The sequence below is a fragment of the Diachasmimorpha longicaudata genome, chromosome 2 (genome assembly GCF_034640455.1).
Source record: "Diachasmimorpha longicaudata isolate KC_UGA_2023 chromosome 2, iyDiaLong2, whole genome shotgun sequence".
In the NCBI taxonomy this organism is placed as follows: Eukaryota; Metazoa; Arthropoda; class Insecta; order Hymenoptera; family Braconidae; genus Diachasmimorpha; species Diachasmimorpha longicaudata.
In genome coordinates, this window is record NC_087226.1 from 561282 (window position 1) to 581104 (window position 19823).

Here is a 19823-nt window from a genome sequence, read left to right on the forward strand (position 1 = left end):
CGGAAAGCTTTCCCAATGATTTCGTGTTAAAAAAAATCAAATTTATAAATTTTAAGAATCCTGCAGTGACAAAACAGTATATTACTAGCCTAGGGATGGAAAATAAAAGATCTGCAGATGCAAGTCCAATGTCCCACCAGGTCGCACACGGAGAGAAATATTCAAAATAAATTACGTTTTTCCGTAATTACGAAGCGGAGTGCAATTGTAGGAATTTTTCCTCAAGGTTTCGTAACTTTTATCTGAATCTGAAATTTATCTGAAATTTTCTAGTCGATCTCGTAATCGGTGCGAGAACGCCGAGTTCTGTAATTTTTACTAGATATGTCTGTTGGCGAGAAAAATGTTCATTTTTCAACTCCCATCAGGTAAAAATAGGAGTCGAGTTTGCAAGGTTGAACATTCCGGCTAGGTAGGTCTTATCAGAGTAGTAAATGATAGTTTGTTCCAAATCGGTCTCTTCCCAATATATGTAATGTAACTATTGGGATGTATCGTTAGCTAAATACAAGCCTACAGGAAAAACACGTGCATTCCATATCCCTAGCGATCTATGTACGCTATGTACAATTTGAAATTAGTATTTGTAAGCTTGATTAATAAACAATTACAGTGCAAACGAAGTAGACGTATGATTGAGTAACACATCTTATATATTTCTTTTGATTCTTCTTAATAAAAGTCCCTACTATTGAATACGTGACGTTTCAAGGTTTTGTTTAGCGTTACATTTTAAGATTGTTATTGTGTCATCCTTATACATACAACTAAAAAGATTTAGGACAACTGAGTGTCATGTTGAGGTTATGTACAAGTGCCATTAGTGATAGGAACTTTCGATTAGATTAAAATCTCTCATCACTGTATTCTTGTAATAACCATACCAATGGCCGACGCTGCAAGCTTCTGCGTAGGTTCCTTCTATACCTACAGATAGGCAAAGTTTTCAAGCGCCACCCGTTCACCTATAGGCATTGCGCCTAGTTTGACTCGTGCAAGGAAACCTTGCATCAAGCTGTATTCAAGTTTCGATTTCTAGCTGGGCCAGCTTCGTTAAAAAAAGATTTCCCTCCCACGAAGCGAAATTATAGTAAAAATCACAATAATCATAAATTATGGGGATAATAATTCTGGAGTTGGAACAGCCCATCGCTCGTGTATTCGAACTATAGTTGTTATTAGTGGTGTTACGTGTAGCGATTAGCGAACTGTACCATTCTTCGTTTACAAGTAAACAAGAAGATACTTTTCCGACACGGGGTGATGAAAATATTATTTTTCGTCTGCCACGAGCAGCAAAAAGCCAAAGAAAAGTGATGTGATTGCCTGAAAATTATGCTCTCATCGCATCCAAAGGAAGTGAAGAATTACAACGTTACCTAAACGCATCGTAAGACGATAGCTTAATAAGTGGTGTCGAGTTGAGACAGAATGAATCAAAGATATATGTTAAATAACTCGTGAATTATTGTCCGGGACTTTCCATTTTGGCTTTAAACCCTTTCTCAGAGGTCTGCCATAATTTATCCCTCTGTTTCTGAGTACTTAAGGAGGCATTTTACGGCGAGTTGAATGGGAGAGGGCATCGTTACAACTCTCAGGACCGGGTATTCTGAGTACAAAGAAAGTGAAAGAGGTACCAAAAGGAGAAAAGAAGAGGGGAGAGAAATCCAACCAGGTGGATGGGTAGTAACTTTAGCTAGTACAGTACATTCACGAGAGAATTCAATGTAAGAGCCGATAGATGAAAGTGAAAGGAATTGTAGAAAGGGTCTGCTCAAGTTTTCTGTTGGAAAAGTGTCTGGAATTGTTCCTGTGGCGAAACATTTTAATCATTTCATTTCATTTTCAATAAATCATTTATTATTATTATTATTATTATTATTATTATTATTATTATTATTATTATTATTATTATTATTTTCGCAACCGATTTATATTTAACATTTCAATTGTACAGAAAAGTAAAGTCTGGAAATAGGTTGGAGATTTTTAAAAACGTTCAGGTGTAGAATCACTTTTCTCTTCATCGAACTATTAAAAATATGTTTGAAACGAATTATCATGACTTTCTCTCTAACGAATCAGCCTCTGGGGTCGAATTTAAGAAATTAAATGGTCGGGAAGCCCTTAAGCGATAATAAAAATGCGACCAACAAACTCTGAAACATGTCTTCTTTTAAGCAAGAAAATTGTTAGTTGAAAATTACGGAAATATATTGTTACCTCCGGATTTGAAAGTCTCGAACAGCAAATAGCTGCTCGGCTTTCAACAATACCAATATATTTAGCTCACTGGATTGATTATCTGTACGAGAAGATATATGGTTGATTAAAAATAAATATTTACTCTCTAGGTTACAAAATTGCTGTCATATACTTATAAATGTATTTCATTCAGGAATCCATTTTTCTTTGTTATAGTTAAATAGTTAAAAGAGATTATTATAGAATCGTGTGCAAATAGAATTTAATATGAAATGAGCATCAAAGAATAAAGAAATATTGCTTGAAATTATGATTCCTCCTTGCAGGCACACAGAGAAATATTCAATAAAAATTATATTTTTCTTCAAATTTTCAAGTAAAATATGGTCGCAGGAAATTTCCCAAAATTGTCAGAGATTGATTTTTATCTAAAATTACGGAACTTTGCGAAGTTTTAATAATTTTTATGTAACCCATGTATCAAATATTACCATCATGTTCAATTTTTGAGTCGATTTCGTAATGACTGACTGAAAAGTTCCATTATTTATACTGAAAACTTCTTGTTTTGCAACAGGAAATCAGTTTTTTTAAACTAAAGTGAATTCTACAAACCAATTTTCGATTTCGGCACAGGTGTCGTACATATTTGCTCCACAAAACATTTTTATGAATTTGGTTCAAAACGAGTACGACTTGGTGAAGAACTCCACTATTTTGTGGTTCACTATTATGTGAAGCGAAATTGACCTTATTTTTACTAATTGAAGAGAATAATAGAATATAGAATTTTTTCGATGAGAAAAATAAGTATAGAAATATTTCGAACATTAGAAATAATCTGATTTTAACATCATTAAAAAGTCAGCAAAGAAAAATAGAAAAATAGTTTCACATAATTTAATTGAGATATAAAAATAATTAATTATTGCACGATTGAAAAATATGGAATGCGAGGGGTGGGCCAATCATTGATAGGGTCATAATTTCATGTAATTTTTTTCCATTAAACATCAATTTTTCATGATATTTGTTTACATAAATTATATGAAAACTCTCGGAGATTTCCCACCACGGTCTCGTAATAGTAGTATACTTCGTACCGCGGCCAAAAAATAGTTTTTGGCTCGCGAAAGACTTCTAGCATAAGCCGGAGGCGAGTGATATAATTACCCGAACCCAGACCTACTTTCCTCATTTTTTAATTATTGTACCTTACACAATTATATTCCTTTTTATTAAGCATTTCTTTAAAACTAAAAGATTTAATTTCTGCTAGGCTGTGATGGTTGGCGCCGATTCTATTTACTCAGGATATGATTTTTCCAAATAACTTTTTCCCTTTGAACCAAGGTTTTCTTCTTCTAATAAAACTTTACGTATTCCCCTTTCAAACTGTCTCTGATCGAACATCGAGTGAGGCCGTTGGTTACGACAGTGACCTTTTTAATACCAAGAGTTAGGTTAACTCGATTTAGCTTTGTCAATTACAGCCTTGCAAATATTTATAAATATATTTGGTATATATTTATACCACATTCACATGCATCTGCAAATTTTTTAATCGTGAAAGGTCGCGTAGAGTTCAATTTTCCTAGACTGTCTATTAACTGCTGTCTTTGGTTTGCATATTTAGGACAATGTCAAAGGACCTGATTAAATGTTGAGCTTGCTGTTCTCTAGCAGTGGCTGGGATCATTGATTATTCCCACTATTTCTCGAGAGGCTGCTAAGTGCTAATGATTGGATAGTAACTATTGTTTCTCTCGGACGTTTCCAGCTCTCATACCAAGTCTTGGCAATATCCTTGTAGTAAAGCTGAACGAATTCTGATCCTCTTTTCTTAGTGTCACTGGTTGCTTGCTTTATAATTCCAGTGGATATTTCTCAGTTTATTGTTTTTACTCATTCAGTCTGAGTGATTATTCAGTAAAATACAGTAAAATTATCCAAAAGTAATTTGGCATTGGAACTTATTTTTCCTCGAAGGAAACAACCCGAGATAAAATTGTTAGAGGATGCCATTCCCCAACGAAACCCATAAACACCTCTTTAATCTGCAAATCTGAAAATTTACGGAGAAAAGAGAAAGGATTGGGCTGAGCCGCCGAGTGAATAATAAAATTTCACTTAACTAATAATCCCTAACCCTCTCGATCCCTAAGTAAAGACAAACAGCATGAGGTGCCAGGGATTCACTTACGAAAGGGTTACGAGAAACTGAATATTAGCCCAACTCAGGGGTAGAAGAGAATAAATAACCGTAGCAACAGGTAAACTCCCCGAGGCACCATGGGGCTGGGTTGTCAGACCTGAGGGACTAAATCTATGTAAAATTTCATTGGCCTCTTTCCCTTTCTCACTTCAACCCGATGCGGCTCGGGAGTCGGGAGTGACACGCGCACGGCTCGCGTGGCTCAAATATTTAACTGAAAAAAGATAAAGGAGGGGCCAGACTACAAGAAGGGAGAGGGGTAGAGACTCCCTATGGGTCATTTTAGTCACAGTAATTAACGTGGGGAGAGACAGGACGTTGAACGTTGAACGTCGAGGGCAACTGTGACCCAAATGCTATTCAATGCATTTGCTCAAATAGTTGTACTCCTTACATCTACAACACTTCTCCGTACATAACGCTGTCCTCCATCTAACTTTCTTTGTTTATATCTACGTATGTTTGTTTATACGGCATCCAATAAAACCAATACTCCCTTTTTAATACCTCTCATTGCGAATCTCTCGGTTACCTTTTCGAAAAGCTGTCATTTTTATTGTTGTTAACAATTTGCATTGTTTATGCGAGTTCTTCTTCGAAATTCTCATAGATCCGTAAAAAAATCTAAATATACAATTGTTATCATATAATATCAAATTCCATTTTTTAAGAAATTATATTATCTATTATATAATATTCCATATATATGCGTGCGCAAAGCGCGAGTTTATAAAAAATCGAAGAAAAACATTACAAACAAAAATACGCTTCGCGAAATTATGGTGTGGTCGAGAGCGCTGACAAGGAAAAATTGCGAAAAAATGAATGATCATTCATTTAAGAATTTGTGCAAGATAGTTAACCTTCAGTTAGAGCGGAATTTTGTACACAAGTGTGACTCAGTTCTAGCAATTAATGACCACAATCTCAGATATTTCATTCAATATCTACGCAGATTATGGAATGCTACATTAAGTATTCATTTTAAAAATCATCTATGAAAAATATCCCTAACGGATATCTAAACGGATTACGATACTAAGACTCAACTTCAAATTCTCCAAGGATTAAATAACTGAAATGAGGCGATAGAAATTTCGATTTTTGTTTCGTCATATCCCCATATTTCGATTTTCCCCTCTAATCGCGCCCTAATCACATTTTAATCGTCACTATTTCGGTATCTTAATTTAATTAACACTTACTAATTCTCTTTTTCTGATATAAACATTAACTTAACGATCTAACAACTTACTTGTGGAGTGAATAAACTCATGATAAATCAATTCGGTGACTGAGATTATAATAAGAGATAAGAATCCAGCCTGTCCCTAATGAATGAGCCATTGTTTATTTACTTCATTCTTTAATATGAAAAAATGAAAACCAACGTCGATATCTCCCATATATCATAAGAAAGCATATCACACGTTCCACAGAGCTTAGGTGAAGTAATGAGAGCGCTTATTAAAGCCTCTGCACTCAAAGAAAACTCGTAAAAAAATTACTGTCCTGGGCTCGAGAATTGAGGTGGAAAAACGTTAGACTACTGAAATGTGTTTTATTCACACATAAAAATTACTATCAATATCATAAATTTTGTTATACATTTTGCAATCAATGACATGGGGCTTCGTCAAATTTGAAAGTCTCTCATTACTTATTTGAGTTGAAATGAAAAATTGAAAAAATTCCTAACTAAATGAGTTTACTTGGTTGTGCCTTCCTTCATTTTTTACTGTACTATACAACAATTTTTCGTTAACTCATCGTGATTGGTTAACGATGAGTGCCAAATATACATCCGATTAGGGCCGATGTTGGACTCGGTCATTGGAGCTGTTGCATCAGCCACTTAGCATCCATCTCGTCGCCCCCCATTAGAGTTTGAATTTTTACGAGGCCGATGTAGAAGTTTTCCTGAGCGGATTCAAAAATTTTACTAGATGGCGTAGTAGTTTTTCTCAAGACTATATTTTGCCCCGAGATTGTAAGTAGCACAGTAATTTTTCATAGAAATTCACAAATTTTTTTGCGTGTGATGGTCCAGCTATTTTTCTCACCCTCAGGGGGCGATGAGGAGACGCATTAGCCGGTTATAGAGGTGAAAACGCGTGGCAACTGCGATATAAAACGAAGCTGTAATTAAAGAGATACGAAAGACAGCACAACAGCACAGAACGACGCCAGTCTGACTCCTTTTGAAGACCTTGGGATTCGTCGGAGCGTACCTCCGCTACTGATTAGCTTCCTCTTTTCCCACATCGTCCTCTATCTTCTCCCCTCTTCATCATTCCTTTTTCCTCTTCCAATTCTTTTTCTCTTTCACTCCTCTCATTATCAGACGTACGTGGGAATCCACGCGATTATCGTAGGAAACAATTAAAATTATTTTTCATAATTGTTTTAATAAATTGCCTTTTTTTTCTCCTCTATACTGACTTCATTTGTGTAAATTTAAATATTTGCTAGAACTGCGGAATAATTACGGTACGATGAGGTATATTACATGGAACGACCCAAAAATATATGGGTTAATCCATTTGTATATTGGGGCAACTTGGAATTTTTCAAATTCAATACGCAAAACATTTTATTCCAATTATCAAGTTTCTCACTAGAACTTGGGGGAAAGAAAATTGAAAATCAGGCGAAATCAGTACGAAATTGTTTTCTGGTAAAATTCCGTATCTGAATAAATATATTGGGACTCATAGTCGAGACAAGTCTCATTACAAATCCAGTTACTTCGGCATACCTTAATCAGAATTAAAAATATGGGCTCTGACTCCTGGGGAGGCCTTGTCCATTTCCAAAAACAGGTTGTAAAATTCTGTAACGCACGTAATCTTGCAAAAACATTTACTAATTTCTTTATCCACACTCAGTGAAACTGCAGAGAATTTCGTTAAAAATCAAATAAAATAGATTCCAATTCCGAACGAATGATTGTTATGGTGAGAAACTGATTGTTCATCAATGAGTAATCTGTTCTAAAAAGACCTCTCCTCAACAATGAAACTCGTCTTTAAAGAACTCCCTTACAATTAACACTTCGACATACATTCACATGTCTGTGAACCTAAACGATGTTTTAGTATTTAGGTCTCCTTTTGTCGGGAATCAGACTTGTTGCACACTTTTGTTTATCCCAATGTTCCCAAAAAAATATTTCTATATGAAAACTGAAAGAAATTTTCAATTAAAAAGACACTTTTCGCCCCCAAATTTATTGTTTCCCCTTTTCCCAGTATCGAAAACTCATTTATGGAGAAGAATTACAAAAAGGGACTTCCAGAATTCCTACTCCTTGGCCTAGGAAAAGTGCTAAAATGGTCAATACGCCGCTTTTCCACAGAGTACACTATATTCCTCCCCTAATGACACAATATAATATTGCGTAATCGTCTACCATTTTATTATTATTCCTAACCGCCAAAATACATCTTCACATAAAAGTCTGTGTTATTTTCGAACATCTGAAGGACTTACTATCGATAACACTGTATTAACAATAGCAAATTGAGACGCTCTTTATCACTTTGAAATCCTCATTTTGAATGCCGAGCAAAATGATGATGCATTTCCAAAAAATCAATTTTGGAATAAATAATTCATTATTAAACTTCAGAGGACCAATGACGGTGGCCAAAATATTATGAAAAAAAAAATTGTTAAATGGTTCGGCCGGACGACGGGTCCTGTGAAGGGGGGGTTTGAGTCCGGCTTAGGACATTGGAATTTTTAATCTTTCGAAAATGATCGAATGGAAGTCTAGGCCCTAAGAATCGTCAAGAAATATCATTTCCCGGTGAAGGTTGGTTGATGGACGTCGTAGAGTCTGCATTTTGCGTACTTCCATATTATCCATGATTGCAATATGCCAGCCGATCTTTTGTGTCGCCAGAACGTCATATAGAAGAAGGAGTTAATGACATTTATTCATAAAGCGATATCCTAGTGAGATAATTACGAAACTGATAAGATCTCAAAGTTTAACTGCCTCATTTCACCGCCACATGAAAGATTTCAGTTTCCAAACTGAAGGTATTATTTTCTTGGATCACTCCTCAAAATATAATATATACGCAAATTAGATACTTTGAAAGTCGTTTGCTAACTCAGAAGGAAAAGGATTTCTGGACATATCGAAAACTCCAATAGTTGTAGAATAGAACAGTTTTGATGCTCGTTGTACGACAAATTAAAAGATGAGAATGTAGATAAACTTTTCCTCAATTATTTGAAACTCCTTCAGGGGGTTGGCTGCATTAAAATTAGCCGAGAACGTGGTTACACGTCACCTTAATATGTTTCCTAACTCAATCTTTATAAGCACGTTATCCAATGCCGGATCGATGAAGTGATGCGCAGGATAATTTATGCTACTTGTAACGTCATTAACAACACACTGCGGTCGCAACCCATTATTTGTTCCATTCATTATAACGAAATATCCAGACATATTTCCCGAAATTTTCTGCTGTTTGGCGACCAGAAAGTTATGACAAAGGGTTTGTATCGCCCGAAATCCATTGAAATACGTTATTAGACTTAACATTTACAGTGAAACCCCAACTCGTCCATTTTAGTCCCATTTGGGCCTAAAATCGCAGACATTATACAGTGCCTTTGTTATTTACACTTTACCAGTACGAATTTGAATCTCGATATTGTACGAGTAGAAAATATTTTTTCAACATTTTTTCAACATTGGAACATGCAATTTTGTGGGAAAAAATTATTTTAATATGTTGTTGAAGGAAAAAAAAACATTTTAAAATTTAAAATTGTGTTCAAGCCATAGGGTAGTTAATATAATATCAACGCCCATTATGTGGAACATTGACATCCGAGTAGTCGGAGGAGGGCAACCCATCACACACAGCTACCATTGAATGTTAAAACAAGTTTTTTTCCATATCTATTTAAATGAGAGGATTTACGTTATGTCCCTACAAAATAGAAAATCGGTGGTCTATGAAAGTTTAGGCTAATTAACATAGGCAAGCTAATGAGCGTACACGTGATGATTACAGCAAATGAGTGATGAATATCTGAGTGATTAGAGATTAAAAAATCCAATCGCAAGAGGGGAAAAATTAAAGTGACGTTGATTATAAAAATTTTCTAGCTTTCCAATGACAAAATTTCGAGTCAATAATTCAATCCACGACCACAAAGAGACGTCCACCAGAATTGTAGAGCAAACAAATAGTGTCAAAAGGAAAAAGTCAACTCAATATTTAATCAAGTCCTTTGACATTGTCCTAAATATGCAGACCAAAGACAGGAGTTAGTTGATAATCTCAGTAACTCGAACTATACGCGACTCTTTCAGGAGTAACAAATTTTCAGATGCAACTGATATAAAATATATCCAATTTATTTGTAACTATTTGAAAGACTGTTATTTACGAAGCTAAATGGTATTTGACCATAAGGGAAAATGAAAAATAGCTGGTATAACGTTAATAACAGGGTAATTAAGCCGTTATACAAGCTACTTCATTTGATAGTAAACAAAAATTCAATCCGCAAATCGCTATTAGTGAATTGACGTCCAAAAACGGATCGAAAAATATAAAGTAATGCAGGGTAAACGAATAAGAACTGAATAATATCATCATTAGATTCGTCATATAAATTGATATTTGAAAAATTAATAGCTCTGTCCGAAATGTCATTAAGCTGAGGAACTCTAATTATTCAATTGACAAATTTGAACACTGGAAATTGATTAAATTTAGAACGACTTTACGAAACTTGGATGAAAAGTACAATTTGTGGAGACTCAATTTTTGTCCCCTGCAATATGAAATATTTTTGGCTCACGAGCCTCTGGATCAACCTGGAATGATCAATGAATATATTGCACTGTCTTCCATTCACACGTATCTAGTGAGTGCTCGCAATCGTGTTAATTAGTTCCCTCTGCCGCCTTACACTCACGACACTAATTTATGCCGTAGGTAGTTGTATTTGTTTAATTAGTAATTCAAACGATAGAGGATGCAATTGCTAGTGGATTGTACTCGTGACCCAGAGGTGACACCTAGGATGCTGGTTTCAGGTGGGTGACAGGGACAGGTGTGCGATTGCGATTGCTCAAGTAACCTTGGAAATAATTTCTTCATTTCATGGAGGAAGGATGTTTACGCAATCGCGAGGTTTTTTTCACTCAGAAAGCTTCAGTTTTTCTTGTTTTGTCTAGAGATAAAAATTGAGGTAGACTTTTCGTGTTAAGTCGACTGAGAAATGTGATGAAATCGGAAAAATAGTGTAAGTACCGATTGTTTTTCAGCAGTCGATCTCAACTCTTGTCAGTTGATTATTCACGTAGTAATTTATTTTGCATCACGCTGTTCTAAAATAATAATATATCTCTGCAAAATTTTCATTAGGAGTGCGAAATGTTTTTGGCTCATGAAAGGATTATAAAACTCGCTTTCAAATTATTCTGGGACTATTTATTTGCACTCATATCGTAATATGCCATTTTTTAAGGCTTTGAGGGAATAAAAATTCGTCTCAAGAGATTTGTGCATTTACCCTGGTCCGCAACGAGGCATCACCGACACTTGGCCGAGGGTAAACCAACATTGGTCAACAGTGGGCCGAGCCTCGTATCTCAGTAGTGGCGAAGGGTGAATAACGTAATTTGTGCACTATTAGCAATGAGAGACTGTATTAAAAAGGAAAGAATATATTTTGAGCAAAAATTATCTTCCTGAAATATTTATTGGATAACGATAGACGGGAAAATCCTGGTATTGGTAGCGAAAACGAAACGAATAGTGGCAAAATCACTACACGGAGAGAAATATTCAGCAAAAATTACGTAACTTAATTTCGCTTACCAATTACAAAAACTACTGAGAAAATTTGCGGAACAATATCACACTTTTTCTCTAGAAATTAAGTTAATAATTGCGGGGTGCTGTGAAAAATCCCGTAACAGTTCCATGAAATTTTCCTCCACTAAATGTCGTCCCGGAATTAAGAAAAAGATACGTAATTTTTATTTAACATCTCTCTGTATGCAGATCAGATGCAAATTTATGCGCTGGAACTGGAAATTTTACAGACTTAAGTGGAAATGGTTCTCGAACTTTTGTGAAAATTTCTCCAGGCTCACCTAGAAGTTGTATCAGAAATATTTTATAGCGAGATTTGATTTTTACATTATTTGGAAGCATTCACTAATTAATCAATTCAAAGTACGGTGCATTCGGTGGGACTCAGAAGCATTAATTGGTTTATGATTGTGTTTAACGAAAAAGGAGTAATATTGATGAATAATTGAATTTAAATAAAAATTTCCGTGGGAATTCGATTTTTTTCCCCCAAAAAATATATTCATTTTTCATTCTCGATTTCGAAAGAGAATCGATTGCTCGATTCATTCGAACATCGACGTGGAACACGAAGAAAAATTGTCCATAAAAATTCAGTAACAAAGTGGAAAAATAAGATGAGCTGACTTATCTTTCAGTCGGGTTTTTGAGCAATATCTGCGATTCTAAGGGAAACAGCAGAATTTTTTTTCTACATAAGTGGTCGTACCCAATCCACTCTACAAAAATGTTCTCATCATAATTTTGATATCTTTGTTAGAGTCTGAGATAATCATTAAAAACTGGTTGATAATCAAAAGTGACTTATCTCCTCTACTGCAGTTCCCTACTGCATTCGAGTACGAGTACTCAAAAAAATCATAATTCCTTAGTTCCGAAAGAGTCTAATACTGTTGAGATACAATTTATCGGGTATACAGATCAATTTCTAGGAATTTTCGGTGAAGTTCCTGCAAAGCTGGGAGAAATGACGTTTAAGAAAATCAAATTTCCAACTTTTTTCTAGTCATCAATTTACCCATCTTGGACCAGTCCAGCGCCATTTTTTGCAGAAATTTCTCTCCGTAAAGTTCACAATCCAAATTCAATTTTACTAGGAAGGGCAATATATTTATCGAACGCAACAAATTTCTTCATTTTCTACTGTAAAATTACTCGATTCTGATATTCATAAATTTCTAGCCTCAACATGAACGTTCCAGGATTTTGATTGTATGAACTTTTCTCACTTGATATAATTTAATTTTCGTTCATGAATCATATCATGTCTTTCTCCTGTCAAACTGAACAACTACTTTTTATATTATAAGTTTGTTGAAATCAGCAACGCCATTCTGGAAACTAGAAACTATTTTTCACTCTCTGATCTCGTTTTACATTTTTTTCGGAATGTATAATTCAGTAACGACCCGATAAAAAGATTTCATTTACATAATCGTTAGCGGTATTTTTTCAAAATATCTCCAGATCTAAAAGAGATATCGAAATTTTTTGGACAAATACTTCTATGGAATGAAGCTTTATCTCACACATGTCTAATTTTTCTCGCCGGTTGGGAAAAGAGTGGATTGAATGGAAATGAAAATAAGAACAGGCGAGTTACACTAAAAAAGCCTAATTTTGACGTACTTTATGGGTGATATAGATCACGTGTCTAGGAATTTTAAACGGTGCACTGTTAGAGGAATTGTCTCGAATCAAATTAGTTAATCACCTTTCTAATTCAATGGATATTTTCTTGATATTCCCTCGCGGAACAAAGATAGAGGGTATTCCATGTGAAACAATCCACCAAAATACTTCGAGGAGGTCCATGAGTTGCTCAATGCTACCACTGTTGACTCGCATGAACCTTCAGAAAGGTTTGCGCGATTTTTTCTCATTTTTTTATACTTCATGTTCATCGCATTTTCTGAGTAAAAACGGAGAAATTGACACGAATGATGAGGTATGTGAAAACAACTCATCAAGGCGAACAAGTTTCATTGAATAGCCATTAAAAAAAAAAGCTCCCTATGCTTACAAGTATGACTAAAAGCTGTAGGAAATGTGTGTAACAGATATCCGCACAATTACACATCCACTCGATTAAACGGTTACGTTGGTACTCAATAGGTGATTCTCTTATTAATAGATATGTACTCTTTGATGGGTAACTTCATACTGAACGACGGCTACACTGATAGAGAATATGTCATCAGTACATGTATATTAACGTCATTCATTTCTTGACCAATATATTTTCAACCCACTTAATAATCATAAGACGTGTGAAATTAAACGAATTGGATTTCTTTTCATTGGAAGAACCTCTAAAATTGAAAACTAAACGTTTATACTTTTCAATTCAACAGTAGTTAAATTAATGCACATTTTCAAACTCAAAAAGAAAAAAGGGAATATTTTTTGCACTCACATTTGTTTATTACGAATTGAATTGGCAGCTCGTTGTGAGTGATAGGAAATTACTGAAACATAATGAATATGATAATTAATGGTGTTTCTTTGAACAAATACTAATAAAATACTCCAACTCATAACAGCAAAAATAAAAATGGAAAGTGATAGATTAGAGATGTAATCGATAGATGAACTGCACTACTAAGCGAACAAATAATAAAATGATTTAAAATAACATTGACAACACACTTGCAGATCATTAACAAAGATCGTATTCAAAAAGTCAACTCTTCGCATTATCTTGTGAAGCAGAAATTAAACAGTAAACAGTTAATTGCAGTATGAGAAATTACTTTATAAAGGGAATATTGAATCAAAACTAAGAGAATGAAATATTCATTTAAATACGATATTTAGTGAATACCAATCAATGTTGAAAGTCACTTGAACCCTTTTACTGTTGCAGTAGTCAATTCTATACAAAAAATTGTATTTTGGGTCAATTTTCTTGGTTGGGAGGTTTCTTAATAAATGTCATAGTGAAGAAAAGTGAAAGAAATTTTTCACAAACGACTGAGAATACTAATAGAAGATATAAACCGTGAAGCACTGTAAAAAACCTTGTTGATCGGCTTACGAAAAGTTGTGACACGTGTAAATACAACCTGAATATCCACTGTTCCTAATCCGTTGCACCCTAATACGAAAAAGGTAATGTTATGCTCTGTGATATGTCGGTGACGCGTTGTTCAGAGACTTCACATACGGGTATTATATTTATCGTAGAACAACTAACACGTGAAATGGTGAAAATGAAAATATATCAAGGAGAAATAGGTTTATTTGTACGATTCATTATTACGACTGGTTCCATTGAGTCGTTTTACGGGTGTAAAAAGTAATGAGATGAAGAGGGGGGTGGAGGAGAAAAAGAGGAGACGGCACTTGTGGCACGCAGACGAGGATGATAAATCGTTGAGAATATTGAGGGAGTGAGAAATTCTCGGAGAGTTATAATAGACGAGTGAATGCTTGAGACAAACACGCTTCCCGATCTTCGCGACCTTGACGGCGGGAGTCGGACTTTTCCTTCAGCCAATACACACGCGACTAATACACCTTCATGAAGAAAATGGAATGGAAACCTTAAGAATGAATCAACGATGAGTTGAAAATTGTGAAATCGCCCATCAAAGTATTGGAGTATTTAAGTATATTCCTAGAATGATTTTCAGAAAAAAATAATTGTTACAAAAACGAACCGACGTAGAAGACTCCAAAGAGCCTCAACTCAATTTACATAAATATAAACAATGATTCTATAGAAAGAAATAACAGAGAGTTCCTTCATTACGTGACGACTATTGTTTTGGCTTTGTAACCAGTTTTTCTTCCTCCTCCACTGAGAGAAAAATATAATTTTGTCAATTAAACGTTCTTCTGACAATAATTTAAAGCTGATGTTCGAATGAAAATTGCCAAAAATTGTTATGATATGTTTCTCTCAATGTGTCAATCATAAAATGAAAAATTATGTAAATCCCATTTTCTTATGAGTGGAAGTGTAATTTGTCGAAACACATTTTTCTACTCTTTTTCATCTCCTTTCTGTTCGTCAAACCACAGTATTGATGAAAGCATTTCCAATCATTAAATTTGCTATTTGAATTTCGTAAGAATAAAGTGATGCAAATAAGAAATGTTCAGTGACATTCAAATTACATTTGATACAAAATCAATTTAACCGTCGGTATTTGTCGATTATCAATGAATAATTCAATGGTTTTCCAATTTCAAAAATTTTATTTATTGAGGCCTGAAGTAGATCTTTCATGAAATCATAATGAAAAATGAATTTTTTACCGTTTCAAAGGAAAATTTCTACGCCAGAAACCAGAATGTAGATAACGTGCTTATAAAAAGTAACTGGTAATTTTTTTAAACTGCGATATTTAAATATTTTCTTAAATTTTTTTTTATGTTTGCACACATTTTTGAAAAGTTCGTTAATGATACATGCCAAGAATTCGAATTGAAACGTGCAAATTTCGGTCGTCAAAATTAATGTAAAATATCCAAAAAGTTTAGGATCAAATAGAGCTCGAGTAAAAGCTATTTTCCTTTCATGATAAAAATAGAAGAGCTTTTATAAGTATTTTATTGGAGACAAATTAACCGAAATTCGTGAAAATGATAAATGTCTTGATTTTTAAGAGATTCGCGTAATAAAAAAAATCCCATTTTTTATGCCTTAAAATCTTGCAATCCTCATTTGGTAAATATTTTTAGAACAGAAAGATGCACTGGTAGAGAATATTCCACAATAACTTTTCATCGGAACGTCAATATTTGCTAATATGTTCGGGGTGAAAAAATGGTAAAAAAATCGATCCAATATTTAGAAAATTTCAATTTTACTCTTTTTTTGGAGTTGTCTATTGTAGCCCTCGTCAGTCATAAATTTTTTTTATAACACTGAAAGTTCTTCCAAATTATGATAATCAATTCAAATGTCCCTGCGCTAACCAGAAAAAAACAATCACCATTTTCACCACCAACATATCAAGCAATACCCATACAAAGAATAAACTGATAAAGTGTGTTGTCACCAGCGGAACTTTCACTCCCGCCCCCCCCCCCTCTCCATTATCAATGTGTGTATTATTTACACTATGTATGTAATGTTATGTCGATACTCGCGAGATTGTAAATATCACCCATGTAATCTCGCGAGCTTTGCGTCAAACTTGTTAGGTCTGTGCACTAATGCACGCAATCTCCATGTTTGATTCATTGAGAAAAGAATTCTTGGCCTATTTATGCTATTTCGAAGGCCGTCGAGACATTTGTTCAGTTTCAAATAATTGCCAAGAGAGCCTGAGAGAGGCAAACAGAGAGAAAATGATTTAAAAAAAAAAGTAGCGTCACGAGTTGAAGATAAAAATTACTCAACTGATTGACTAATCAATTATGAAATCATTTGCATGGACCAATCTCCAGCTCAATAAATAAATCAAATTGCTGACTAGGTCCCATAATTAATGAATAAAATTTTTAAAAAATCCCATAACATCATGACACTCACCTTGATTGAAATCCTCCGTTATTGTCCACGTAATAGGTAATTATCCACTCTGATTAATCAGTGATCAAATCAACTGGTGCAAGAACAATTAAATCCAAATCCCTCAAGACTCTCTCGAGGAGTCCCACAACATTTTTACGTTACGTTGAATATCCATTGACACTAATTTCTCTCTTTTCTTCGGAGATCACGAGATAATGCCAACACGTGAGATACATTGGAATTGTACTTAACCGTTTAACTTATCCCATCTATTTATCCTTGGCCAAGAAATTGTATAAATTACCCCAACTATCACTTAATCGAGATCACAAAGAGAATTTAACCACTTCCTTCAAATTTATCCTTTCCCCAGAAGTAGAACAAAAAAAATCATTGAAAGGAATTAACACTTTTTTTGACACTTTCACCCTCACTTCCGGTTCTCTGTTGTCCCTTCCGGGACGCCTCACACTCCCGAGTTTAAATACCACTGATGAACGAGCACATCCATAACCGTGAAAATAATCCTCAAGAGATGAGGAGTAAAACAAAAAAAACAAAAAAAAATTGTTGATATTTTCCTTCTATTTGATTTCCTCGGGCTCTTCTCACACCAACTGACAACGCTGATGTGACGGTATTGGTGTTCCCTCCTTCTTCTCTCTCTCCGGTCCTGGCTTCCCCAGGGTCAGCCGGCTGTGTTGGCTCTAGCACTTTTACCCGTTGGGTACTCTCAAGGACTCAACACTCCAAGTCTCTCCTATTCCTTTCTCTTATCCTTTCGCGTGGACTTTTTTATTTAATATAAGAAAAAAAAATGCCAACACGTTTGCTTTTTTACCTCATTCACTCGCTAACCTTTTTCTCCAGCTTTTAATGTCTGAGAATAGTGCGTTTATCCCCTCGAAACTGTGGAATTTCCAATGATGGCTTAATATTTTTTTTTTTTTATATTTCTTCACATGTAGAGAGAGAAAAAAAAATTTCACCGTCTCTTCAAGTCACACATCAACGCTGCCGCAACTTCACTTTCCCCACGTTAGCTTCCCCACGACCAATTCTTTCTCTTTTCCTTGCACACATACAACTCCCCCCGTTCTCACTGTCTCCCACTCTTTGAGGTCTCCTTCTCTTTCAATCTCGTAGTTTCTCACTTCTTGCCACTGTCGATTTTGTAATCCCTTTTACGAAACTCTCCTCTCTGTCTCAGTTATACTCGAAGTAAAAGTCAGTCTTGGTATAATATCAATGACAAAAAAAAAACCACGTTTTATTGACAAATGTTGAACAGCCACAATCCAGATCCAAGAGTCAGACCAGGAGAACTTCCGGTACCCGAAACTCCAATTCACTTCCGTCGATGATCTCACTATTACCTCTTCAGTACACGTGAATACACGTGACACTGTACCACCGTACCACTACTGGGCTCACTACTGTATCCATACTGCCCATTTCGAATAACGATGAGACTAAAATCACCAATCCTGTTGCTATTTTCTTTGACTTCAGTTTCGTGGAATAGATTGATTCCTCGAGGCATTCATCGAAACGCCACAAAGTGCACAACAACCTCCTTGATTTCCCCAGCACTGAACCACTATTGCAAGCTTATCAAACAGTTCTCTATTTTCCTCTCTTATTTTTTCCCTCCCACCGCTGGCCAAGAGCCTGTCTTGTTTTTTTTATTCTCCTTTTTGTTTTGTTGAAGTGTCCTCGTCCTCGACACGTCGCGCAATGCTATCTTTCTTTCTCGTTTTGTGCGTTGGCTCTCGTGTTACGTTCCGGTTACGCAATGTGGATCATCAACGAGCATTCCACCTCCTCTTATTTTTTTCAAACGTCAAATGCTTTCTTTCTATTTTATCCACACTCAAGGACACATATCACCTCACTGCTTGATCAATGATGCTGATTAAATATATAATGTATATATTATATATATTTTTTTTTTCACTCGCAGCTTGATTATTTTCACAGGCCTTTTCACCAGTATATTCGGGTATTTTATAGTTGGTATTATCGCTGGTGCAGTTGAATTGAATTTTAACGCGCTCACGCGGCCCGCTGTTGTATTCTCTCTCTCTCTCTCAGCCGTAAGTCAGTGGTTTCAACTTTTACTTTCAGCTCTTACACAACAGTAAAACAAGCGCGCAGGCCAAGAAGGAGAGCTAACTGAAGTTAACACCGTGCCACGGTTGCCGTGATACTTCTCTTCCCCTGAAGCGAACGAAATACAAGAGTGAACTGAGTGAACCAACACTTGCTATCTTGACACTTTTCCCTGCCCCCCATTCGGCCTATGAAAATTGATCAAATCTCCAGGTGAAGATAGTCCATCGGGGAATTATTATTATTCACACACAACTTTCTGCAATAGATGTTCTTGAGGTTGCACTTGAATTTATTGTAGGAATACTTTGGTCGGGTATTCGGTGTTTTAGAATATCCCTTAATTATCACTCGTTAATATTCCAGCCAAGGGATTAGAGAAAAATTTTTTCGGGGATTAAGAGCGCCTTCACTTTCGCTTTCTAATTCATCAATGTTTGTTTCTTCCGCTGTCTGGCAATTGCGCCTGCGCCGTCGCTACCGCGCAAGCGCACTGTGTGAAGAAAAAACCCGGCAACTGGTTGAAAGACTGAGATAATATTTAATCCTATTGAAATCACCACAACGATGCTGATGATTGGCTCAATCACAAGGATACTCAAAGTGTCGAAAAGGTCACACAAACTGACACTTGACCGCTGCTGAATTTTTAATATTCAAATATGTTATTAATAGTCAAGTTTTTCCACGAAGCCGTTCCATCAATTCACAGATTATAACGTACGAATGTCTATAAATAAATTTAAATAATTAACGAATAATATCGGGGTTATTGGGTCACTTTTAGTCTCCGTGGTGTATTTCTCACTGATCCAAAGCACATTTAGTTAAAGTTTTGCGCAAAGGGGCCGGGTGAGGACCTCCACTCGCCTCACTCACAACACACTATCCCTCTCGCTTAGTTTTGTCTCTTAGGGTACCCCAGGCAATACAACTACATCCACCGACATTCAAGCGTTAGATG

At 35.5% G+C, this 19823-nt stretch overlaps 1 protein-coding gene and 1 long non-coding RNA gene across 3 annotated transcripts in view; one reads left to right on the forward strand and one right to left on the reverse strand.

Moving 5' to 3' along the window:
- The window catches only part of LOC135173099 (transcription factor Ken 2), a 72020-nt gene extending 52237 nt beyond the window's left edge, over nucleotides 1-19783 (reverse strand). Inside the window, exons 1-2 of one of the 2 annotated variants that reach the window (XM_064139731.1) lie at nucleotides 16766-19783; nucleotides 13697-13748 (exon numbers count right to left, since the gene is read on the reverse strand). The gene's annotated coding sequence lies outside the window, so the exon portion shown is untranslated. The remainder of the gene's footprint in view (nucleotides 1-13696; nucleotides 13749-16765) is intronic. The other variant, XM_064139730.1, reaches the window with a different exon arrangement.
- The window catches only part of LOC135173103 (uncharacterized), a 45671-nt gene that overhangs the window by 932 nt on the left and 24916 nt on the right, over nucleotides 1-19823 (forward strand). The gene's annotated exons all lie outside the window — the stretch shown is intronic.